At 43.3% G+C, this 10,141-nt stretch overlaps 1 non-coding gene across 1 annotated transcript; it reads left to right on the top strand.

The window, feature by feature from the left end:
- The first annotated feature begins 9,494 nt into the window (after positions 1 to 9,494).
- Positions 9,495 to 9,566, top strand: TRNAE-UUC (transfer RNA glutamic acid (anticodon UUC)). The gene has a single exon. It is a non-coding gene; the product is annotated as a tRNA-Glu (tRNA).
- The last annotated feature ends 575 nt before the right edge of the window (positions 9,567 to 10,141 follow it).

Genomic DNA, 10,141 nt, shown 5'->3' with positions numbered 1-10,141 from the left:
GTGAAATCACTTATCAGACATACAAGAACAAGAATGCTAACAGATACGAGGATTCAATACTGATATCCGAACCCATGCCTTTAACTCAATAAGCTAGAAAAGACAATATGCCTTTACGCCTTTATCCGTTCCGATCGTGTGCTATACCGATAGCCCACTCTCTGCACTGGAAGGAATCGATCGTGTACCTTACCCAAGGTAGACTCTCTCCTCACTTATGATAATGCCAGTTAAACCAATTCTCAGACAAACAAGAATGATAAGAGAGAATACAGTTAACTACTTTTATCCGAAAACAGAATAGCTACAGGAACTAGAAAGAAGACAAGAGATATGGAAAGCAGCTAGTACGGTACGCTAAAGAAGACAAATAGACACCTCCGGTAACCTTCCTTCGGTTACCTCCGGATAGATACCATGAAGCTAACTCGCTGTCTGGTTCTAGTAATATCGTAAAAGATCACAGAAACTCCTGAGGGTCAATAGTGAAGAGAGGTTAATCGGTGTCCTAAACAATCCATAAAGGACTAATGGCTTCTACGGTGGGTTACGATTCCTGTAGGTAAAACCACGCGGCCTAGCGTTCCCTTTCTAGGTTGGTTCCTCTAAAAGCTATTGAAAAACGACTTCCGTGAAGTGGTATCCAGGCTCAGACTATTGAGTAGCAGATGAGTGGCACAGAGATGTCATGAACTGTAGGAAACCACAGAAGCAGCTCCCAAAGGAGACAAGAAGGCTGTGATTGCAGGAAAGACACCTAAAGCCACGGGTTTACACTTACCTGCGCTTTCGTCCCTTGAGAAAGGAGGAAGCATGCCTTGTTTATACTCGACGCTGGCTCCATACTCCGACTCAAGTATGGATGTTGGGGAATCACTGCTATCAAGCTTTTTTCCCAGTGTCCATACTATACCGGAGGAGGTGAAGCAGAGAGGCAAACGGCCCTCGAAGCTAGTTTCAGTAGAGTGTGTAGGGGAAGAGGCTCTTAGATATTCAAGCACCTTACCCCTACCCCTACACCTCTACTCTCTAAAGATACTATAAACCAAATAAGAGGATGTTATCTCCAAAAAAGAGTTCATCTAGCATCTAGAACAGATTCCTAATCAAACTATAAGATAACAAGGAAATCCATATAGAATAGAGAGTCTATCTATCAAGCTCAAGAGGAATAGAAAACAAGATAAGATAAGATACCATTAACAATATAAAAACAAAACCCTAGACTAGTATCGAACTATCAAACTAGAAGCTAACATCGATTTCTATTTAGAGACTTTAGCCTTACAGAGTCTAGATCCTTTAACCTATCTATATCGATTAACCTGTTCCTCACCTTAACTCGTATACCCTATCTTACTCAAGGACTCAAGGAAAGGTAACGTATCTCTATCAAGGATCTTACTCGTATTCTCTAGAAAGGAAAGGTGCAGTCCCTACTCTATTCCTTCCCAACAAGCTAACGGTCAGGAATAGGGGACTGCTTACTCGTTCGTGGCCAATACCCATTGACCACTCTCTACCTCACTTACGAGTCTGATAGTGAAAGTGAAAGGGGATTAGAGTGCATACTATAAGGACAAGGGATACTTTACAACACTACTGATATCCTTACCAACCGCCTAGAACTCTATACCTAGATCGAAACAAACCATTGATCGACGAACGAAACCAGGAAGAGAACGAAAACCAAAACCACATCGTGTCTTATCCTTCGGGTCCAATAACGATTCCTCCCTCACTTCCCAGATAGAGGAACCATCGAGATAGAGTACGACTGAAGAGACGAGATAGATAAAGCTAGTTAAACTATAGCTCTCTATCGTGCATACCATAAGCAAAAGAGATACTGGTCTTAACGAGGAATTTCTTAAACCTGTTCCTAAACTAAACGTGTCTCGATAACGTCTTTCTTATCGTTCGAGTGCCATATTCCCATGGCCCTCTCACTCACTCTACTAGACACTAGACGAGGAAGACTAGCTAGCTATCGAATCGTGTACGGGTTTACTATTCCTAGTTCGACTAACGACTTCAGATAATCACAGTGAAAACACCATATCAAAAATCCATACAAGGAATCCTAAAAGGCTCTATAAGGCTAAAAGATACTTCACTTCAATAAAGATATCCAAAAACCATAGAGAGAGGAAAACCAACAAGTAAACATAGAAAAGACAGAATAATCGTCGTAACGGTATAGCTAGAGCGTATCGTAGCCCTTCTAGAGCGTATCCTTATCGTATCGAAGCGCTTTCTCAGTCATACAAGAATGATAACAGAGACTACACAACATGAGGAATCTCCTAACAACAACTCCTCGAACCGAACTCTAAAGCTAGCTCTTTCGCTTAAACCGACGTTACGTTCGGGGGCAATACCTATTACCCCCTCTCTCCTCTATTCCAAGACTATAGGAAGACAAAGATACACTAGCTAGATTCGATATCGTAATCGTACTCCTAATCCTAATCGTATACAGACCCCTCCGGTAACCTTCCTTCGGTTACCTCCGGAACTCTTACTCGTTCGTGGGCTATACCCATAACCCACTCACTACCTTAAAACAAGTTAGATAGTTACTTTGAAAAAACTTATCAGAAATACCAGAAGGAAAACCGATACTAGGATTCAATACTGATATCCAAAAAGAGAAGACAAGACAATAGAACAACTAAAAGAAGAAAGACAACAAAGACGCCTTACTCTATCTACATCGATCGAGTGCCATCCTCCAATGGCCCTCTCTCTCCTACCTCTTAAGACAATAGAATAATCCTCAACTACAATCGGAAACTACAATCGGAAACAAGATGAGGAGACTAGAAGACTAGAATCGTATTGCTATCGTTAACACCCTAAGGGAACACCTTCGCTTAACCCGCTGAAACCCATACCTAAACTACGGACGGTTACCATCTCTCTTTCCAGATGTCTGGTTCTACTAATGTCGTAAGTGACTAATGAACCTGGTAGTAGCGGAAAAAGCTAATGATAGACTCAACTATTGCCAAGCTTAAGGAATTGTTCATATATGCTTTGTTGTCGATGAGGAAAGACAGAGAAAGAGAAGAGAGATTTTACTAGAGATCGTATCGTTAGCGAACGGTAGTGAAGCGAGTTAGTTCTAGAAATCGGTATCGAAACGAAAGCGAGTTTAGTCGTTCGAGTGCCATATCCCAATGCCACTCTCACTACTTTTTCAGATAGTCGTATTTATTGTTATTTGTAATTCGCTACTCGGACTAGAATTCGAATTCAATATTGTAATACAGAAAGAAAGCAAACAAAGAAAGACAAGCTTGACTTCTGATATCACAAGCTTACGAAGCTGACTATTTCAATCATTTAATATTTATCTAAAGACAGACCAATGACACCCAAGCTTACGGTTACTCTTTTATTGTAAAGTAAAGGCTCCTTGGCCGCTACGCTAGGCTGTTTACTATTCTCCATAGTATTCATCCTATAATCGTGGGTCAAACCTTCCAGTTGAGCTTCTTCCTCTAGGTTACCCCTTCCAGAATGTAAGGATCAGTGGCATCTTACTATTTCAAGAAAAGACCAGCGACATCCGAAGCTGGCTATTCAGATAGAAAGAAAGGGTAGAAAAACTCTTTTCTTTTCCGTTAAAAGATAGGCTTCTCTCTAGGCTTAAGGGCCTTAATCTTCTGGTTTTCACTATTTTCATTACTATTCTTCCAGCTAGGTTGACCCTTCAGGTCTAGGAACGGGCGGCAAAGCCCCCAAAGAAAGGAACTCAAACCCAGTTTCCCCCGCCTTTCCTCTTATGGAGGTAATCTTCTAGCTACAAAAAGGAAGAAGCTTTTCTAAAACAGAAAGGGTTTTAAGGGAAGCTTTGGAGCTCAGTTTCCTCTCCCAGTAGTTTTAGGTAAGGCCCTCAAACAAAGACAATAAAGAAAGACAAGGGAACATCGCGAAGCCCCTGTACTTACTTGTAAAAAGAACGGCTATAAGAATCGTAGAAAGTAAGAATGCCATTCCATATCTGAAATCACTAGCGCTTCACATCTTTTAAACTTAAGACTTCTCCGAGGGCGGCAGATAATATCCCAAAGTGGATACTCCGGAAAGAGCTGATTCTATGATTTGAATCTAAATCGGATACTCGAAAAGAGATAAAAGGTCTGGTCTGCTTTTCAGTTACTCCCCTGCTACCTTCCCAGAAGAAGGATAAGGCTTTCCTTTTGAGTTGAAGAAAGGAGCTAAGCTGGTAAGAGACCTATACCTATGGTTGATAAAAGAGAATATCTGGCCTCAGAGCTTTCGCTACGCATTTGAAAACGTAACAATATAAGACACATCGTAGTGCTAGAAAAGACTGATGTGACTTCCGAGCTTAAAAGCCTTATTCTATTAGTTCAGTCAAAGCCATCTGAGTCCTCTGCGCCAACAGAAGAAATGGGTCCCCTTGATTACGCATTTGAGGTTCTTTAAGATAAGACGAGGAAAGACGCTACATCTCTGAAACTTAGCCAATCCCAGTCCCAGTAGAAGCAATTACATCAAGACCTTCTATGCTATGAAAGAAAATCTTACGACTCCTTCTCTTGGCTTGGCTCACGGTATTATAAAGCTCCCAGATTCTCGCCTCGCAATCTTTGGCGTCTTATCTCTAACGGTAAGAAAGTCTCCTACACACCCTACCTCTACTTATGTAATGCCTGATATTGCTATTTCTTTTTTTAGATTCATTTCTTCAAAAGGGATTTCGTATGCGAAACTCTCTTTGGTAAGAGCAGTAAAGCGGGGGTGAATAAGCAATAAGCTAGCTAAACCATGAGGCAAGGGCTTCAGTCACAAAAGAAGAGAAGAGATATAAAATAACTGGCGGTATGTGCCTTATTTCAGGGCGTTTAGGAAGACCATGTAAGAGAATTCTCCCGGCTTTCTTCCAAGCGAAACGGGAGTAGGAGAGGAATGAGGTAAGGTCAGTTTACGGAACGCAGGGGAAAGAGCATTTTCTATCTCTGAGTGAATCTGAACTTACGGCTTTACGCAAACAAGCCAATCATTTCTACTTAGTTCAACTTCTGGGTCGAAGCCGAGGGGAGTAGGGTCTATGAAAGCAAATGGGCATTAACGCGCCTTTCATCGGTCATTGAAGGAAAGCGTTTATGGAGCAACATGTATCAGCCCGCTGTCCTTCTGTCTCTGATCCCCAATATGAGTGAGACCAAGATGGCTGACTGGAGTGCCACAAAGAAGCTGGTCATGTCATGGCTTCTCAATGCAATTGAGCCTACAATTGCTACCAGTCTTATGTTTATGGCATCGGCAAAACAGGTATGGTCCTTTATCTCCATGATCTTTATTCCATAGGAAATGAAGCTAAGATATTCCAGCTTGAATAATCAGTCCCAAATCTTAGTCAGGGGGATATGACTGTTGCTGAGTACTATACTCAACTTAAGACCATATGGTCAGAGATCTTCAACTATCAACCAGTTATTTCCTGCACTTGTGATTGTTCCAATGCCCAAGGAAAAGAAAACAGAGGTTATGCAAAAGTGAACTTCCCCTTTTTTTTTCACGTAGAGCAGGTTTTCCCTCAATGTAGAGGCCTTAGTTGTTCCCTAGGTACTCCCCAGATCGCGAGTACTGATAGATATTGGGTCTATCCATCGGCCTTCTCTAATAGGGCACTCAACCATCCCATGGTCAAGTGCGCAAGAAAAAAACTAAAGCAAGAACCAGACCGATCCACCAATCAAATCAGTGAAAAACGCTCTCCATTTTCACTTGGCTTGAAGGCTTACACAAACCAAAGAAGTGAAAAAAGAAATTTCGACAGGACTGAAAGCACCAAGTCAGAAAGAAACGAGCAAGTGTCGTGTGCAAGTGTGGCTTTCAAGCTTGTCTCCCTGTTGCCTTAAGCCTGGAGACCGGGGGTGCTTAGGACCAGAGGTGCTTGCAGACCGGAGGTCGCGGCAGCTTGCTTGCTAAGGTACGAACTAGTGCTGGTAAATGAACGAACCTGTGAATTCAAGCGGCAGAACTTTGGACTTACAACATAGGGGCTCCCTGACGATCCCGAACCTTCCAACCAAAAGTGATGGGTATGTGTTGTTTCTTGGCACTCTCTTTCTTTGTTATGCCAACCTAAAAAGAGATAGGGATACGGAGCTTGACTTGAAAACAAACAATTGGCACTGCCCCCCTATCACAACAAGGCAGATAGGGCACTTTTTGCCTTCAAAAAAAAAGTCCAGGATACGAAAACAATTCCTCTCAAAAAAATAAAAAGAGCGATTGAGAGTGGATTTTAGGTTCTATAGTGTCGAGAAGGTATTCGCCACCGGTGACCGTACTTTCGTAAAAGCATCATTGGGCGGTGGTTCCTCTCTTTTCTCTTGAACCTCGAACAAAAAATAGATCTCGCCATCAGCTCGACTAAGAGTTCCAAATCGAAAAAGTAAACTGAACTTGACTTAAGACGAAGGAACCGAGCGCCGAAAAAAACCGCTTTAAAAAGGCTTCAAACTACTAGTCATTAAGACTACTATGAAATAAAAGTAAGGAAGTCCTTTTCTTGACTTGGCCTGCGTGCATTATACCTACCCCCTTTTTCAAATAACTTTCTTTCAATCTCAACAAAGAAATGAAAGCATAACTCTTTGCTTGTTGTCCTCTTACTCTTTTAGCCTGCCTTGTGGGGGTTTCTCGGGTGTCTACGGCGGATCCGATCAGTCTCGTGATGAAGAGAAGTCTTTTCCAATCTTCCACGTTGAAAGGTATCGTCACGACAACTAAATTTGCCCGGTAAACTACTCGGGACTCCCCATGGTTTAGTAAAAGGGAGGGGAGATTTTCTCTTCATCCGGGGGTTCATTTCATTCATTATGAACTCAAAAGTTGTTGGCTGATTAGTGAGGTCTTAAAAACTTCATACAATAAATGATCAGCCATTCCATTTGTGCTTTCAGCAAGTAGGCGACGCGAATCTATGGTTTCTATGTTTCAATCGGATACCAATTGCTTGGATGCGTTTGAAAGCCTCGAGATTACTTGCAGAAAAAATTCTTTCTAGGTTTGTCTTGTGTCTCCGTAACAAATGGTCCATTTATTGATGGGCGAACGACGGGGATTGAACCCGCGCGTGGTGGATTCACAATCCACTGCCTTGATCCACTTGGCTACATCCGCCCCTACCCCCACACAGGTTTCAGTCTCTATCTACGATCAGATCCTTTCTGAACCCCCCCTATGACCGCTATCAAAGAGAAGCTTTTTCCTATACGCAAGTCTATTGTTGTGTTTTGGGAAGAAAAGCTTCAACAAGTAGAAGCTTCCTGGAAAAGCTTCAAACAAAGAGGTTGGGCTGTTCACTTCATTGATTTGACTTCACTTTACTTAAGATTAAAGATAGGGGCCGGGCGGGCAGTGAAGGCTCGTTTAGTAGACAGCCAGCTACGGCTTTGACGAGCAGCAAGCGGAGCTTGAAGAAGCGAGCCCCTATCAGAGAAAGCCATTGCGCGCTAGCCCCTTGTTTGTATAGGATTCCAAACCTGCGCACCCTTAAACTACAAGCTTTGAAGCCCCTACTTTCTTTATGGGATATTTTAAGAAGCCCCTTTCTACAAACCTTTCCATAATAGTTGGGAAGCTCGAAGAGCTTTCTTCGCATGCTTGAGCGCATCTTTTCCCTTTCTATTAGTAAGGTTGTCAAAAGGCTTTCCTTGAGTTCCTTTATGACTAAACGTTTAGAATAGGGGTAGGGGGGCGCTAACGAGCAAGAAAAGGCCCCAACCTATAGATAGGCTAACGCGCCTTTACTAATATTAGAATAGTTGGCGCTTCTTTCTCAAAGTCAAGTTTCTCGCTTGTTGCTTTAGAAAGATTGCGGGGGCGCTAACGCGACCTTCCTTCAGCTGGCTCCGCCCTATCTATTCATCTCTTTTTTCAAATGGATATTTGGGGATCTCTCTTGTTTATAGATCTTGAAACCAGATCAATATCCATTTTTCAATAGTTCTTTCTATCGATAAATAGAAAGATATAGATCTCTATCTGGATCTATCTCCATATCTAAATATGGAAGAACCAACCCAACAAGGGCGTAACCAACGGAAGGTTCTCGCCCTGTCCCCGACATTGTTCTCCGACGATGGCCCCTGGGCGAAAGGGGCCACCATTCTCTTTCTTTCTTCAATCGTTCCGATCAGGACAAGTGGGTTGGTTCGTTTCGTCCTCCTATCTACGCAATTCTCTGTCTTCGTTCGTGATCATGTTAGGCGAAAGGTAGTTGTAGAGGAGCGGCTGTGAAACGGCGATTCCCCCCTTTCCATTGAAGTAGGGGGGGCCTCCTTCCCCACCATTCCGGCCTATTATTGATAGGGATTTGACCGATGCTGAAGGTAGCTTGCTTACCAAGCCACCCACTTGAGAAGCTAGTCGCCAGAAAGAAGCGACGAGGAAGCGAAGCTGTCGTAGAAGCTTTGCCCCCCCTGTAGTCGTAGTACTCGGCTCGTCGCTACTTTGATTCAAAAGGTAACCGACGGTTCCCGACTTTCTCCGGTTTCCGCAACCGTAACCATTTGTCACTCCAATTACTTCATCCAAAAACCTTTTTTTAGAGCTATAAAAAAAGTCAAGGATAAGCTTGCATTCTAGAAGCGGTAGCTTCCCGCCTCCTTCATTCCTACTGCCTCCTTCGGCCCTTCCCTTTTCTAAACCTGCCTCAGAAAATGTACAAAGTGGACCGCTGTTTGGCTGACCCTCTTATTCCCATTCGGGTTGGGTTGACCCAAAAGTCAAGTAAGAAGGAATGGAACCACTGGAGAGTCGTCTGCAGTTCACACTTGGGCAAAGACAACTTACTTTGAAAGCGGAACACGAACCGATTGGAGCTATTCCGGGTTCTTATTTTTCGTAGCGAAATCAAGGTTTATGAGAAAGTAAGCGAAGTTTCTATGGTGTTCTACCTTTGCGTAGTCCCGGTCCACAGTTCCAGGCTCCGTCCCTTAGCCTAGTCTATATCTACAGCTGACGCAACTCCGTACCGACGCCTTACTACTACAACATTAATTAACGGCTAAGCGATTTCATAACCTGAGCTTTCCTTAACCAGCTGACCTTACGAAGTAAGCTTAGCCTCCCTTTCTTTATAGTTCGACTAAGTGACTTCGTAACCTTAACGTACTTTCTTTCTTACTTTAGCATAGGCCTTCGCCACTTCAAACGGGCGCTTCGCCCCTATTTTCTTTTTTTTTTTTTTTTAGGGCCTTACTTATTCTGTTCAGGGGGGATGAAAGACAAAGAAAGGGATCAGGGGGCTTTATGATCGGAGAAAGGGAAGGGGCGTGGTTGGTGTGTTACTGGGTCGGTGGGGAACCCATAGGAAGGGGGGACGACCCGCCGAATTCACATCAGAAATCGCCAACATGAACACAAACGAAATCTTGAATTGCGTATAGAAACAAAACGAACCACTTCTATTGTCGGAGCTGAGGTATATGAAGAATGGCTTTTTGGTCCCTTTCGTCCAGTGGTTAGGACATCGTCTTTTCATGTCGAAGACACGGGTTCGATTCCCGTAAGGGATAGGTACTCATTCCCGGCCGCTTTCAGTTAGTGTTCATTGCTGAGTGATCGCTCGCTATCTGGCTGGAAAAGGTGGTCCGGAAGCTTCCTTTCTCCCAGCAAGCAAGACGAGATCACCACTTCTCTCAGTAATGGACTTCCTTTCATTCTTTCTTAGTCTTAGATGTCCTTTCATAGATTCTCGAACCTCCGAGAGACAGAATCTCCATGCATGCGTTCTTTCTCTCCTCCCCTCCCTAATACCTAATACATAGTTCCGTCTATGGAGCCTAAAGCAACAACCATGGCATGGCAGTAAGAAGTAAGTTGGCCTAGTCTCTCGCCCAGCTTTCGCCTTCTTCAGTGGCCAAGTTGAAGCGTTCAACGGTTCTTCGGCCTACCGCCTTTCTTTTTTTTTCAAGGTTGAGCTTGTTCAATTGAAGCTAATGCTATGCTGCCCTTCCCTTGTTCAAGAGAAAGCGAGGACTTTCTTTTCTTTTTTTTTAGTTACCGACCTAAACAAAAGAGATTAGCCTCTTGATCGATCGATTGATTGGATCGAAGTACGAAGGGGTTGATTGAAGTATGAGATCAGCCC

The sequence above is a fragment of the Durio zibethinus genome, unplaced genomic scaffold, assembly GCF_047325235.1.
Source record: "Durio zibethinus cultivar Kanyao isolate XHJ-2024 unplaced genomic scaffold, ASM4732523v1 HiC_scaffold_62, whole genome shotgun sequence".
Classification (NCBI taxonomy): Eukaryota; Viridiplantae; Streptophyta; class Magnoliopsida; order Malvales; family Malvaceae; genus Durio; species Durio zibethinus.
Note: the sequence above shows the minus strand (reverse complement) of the source record. Positions and strands in the feature narration are given on the sequence as shown.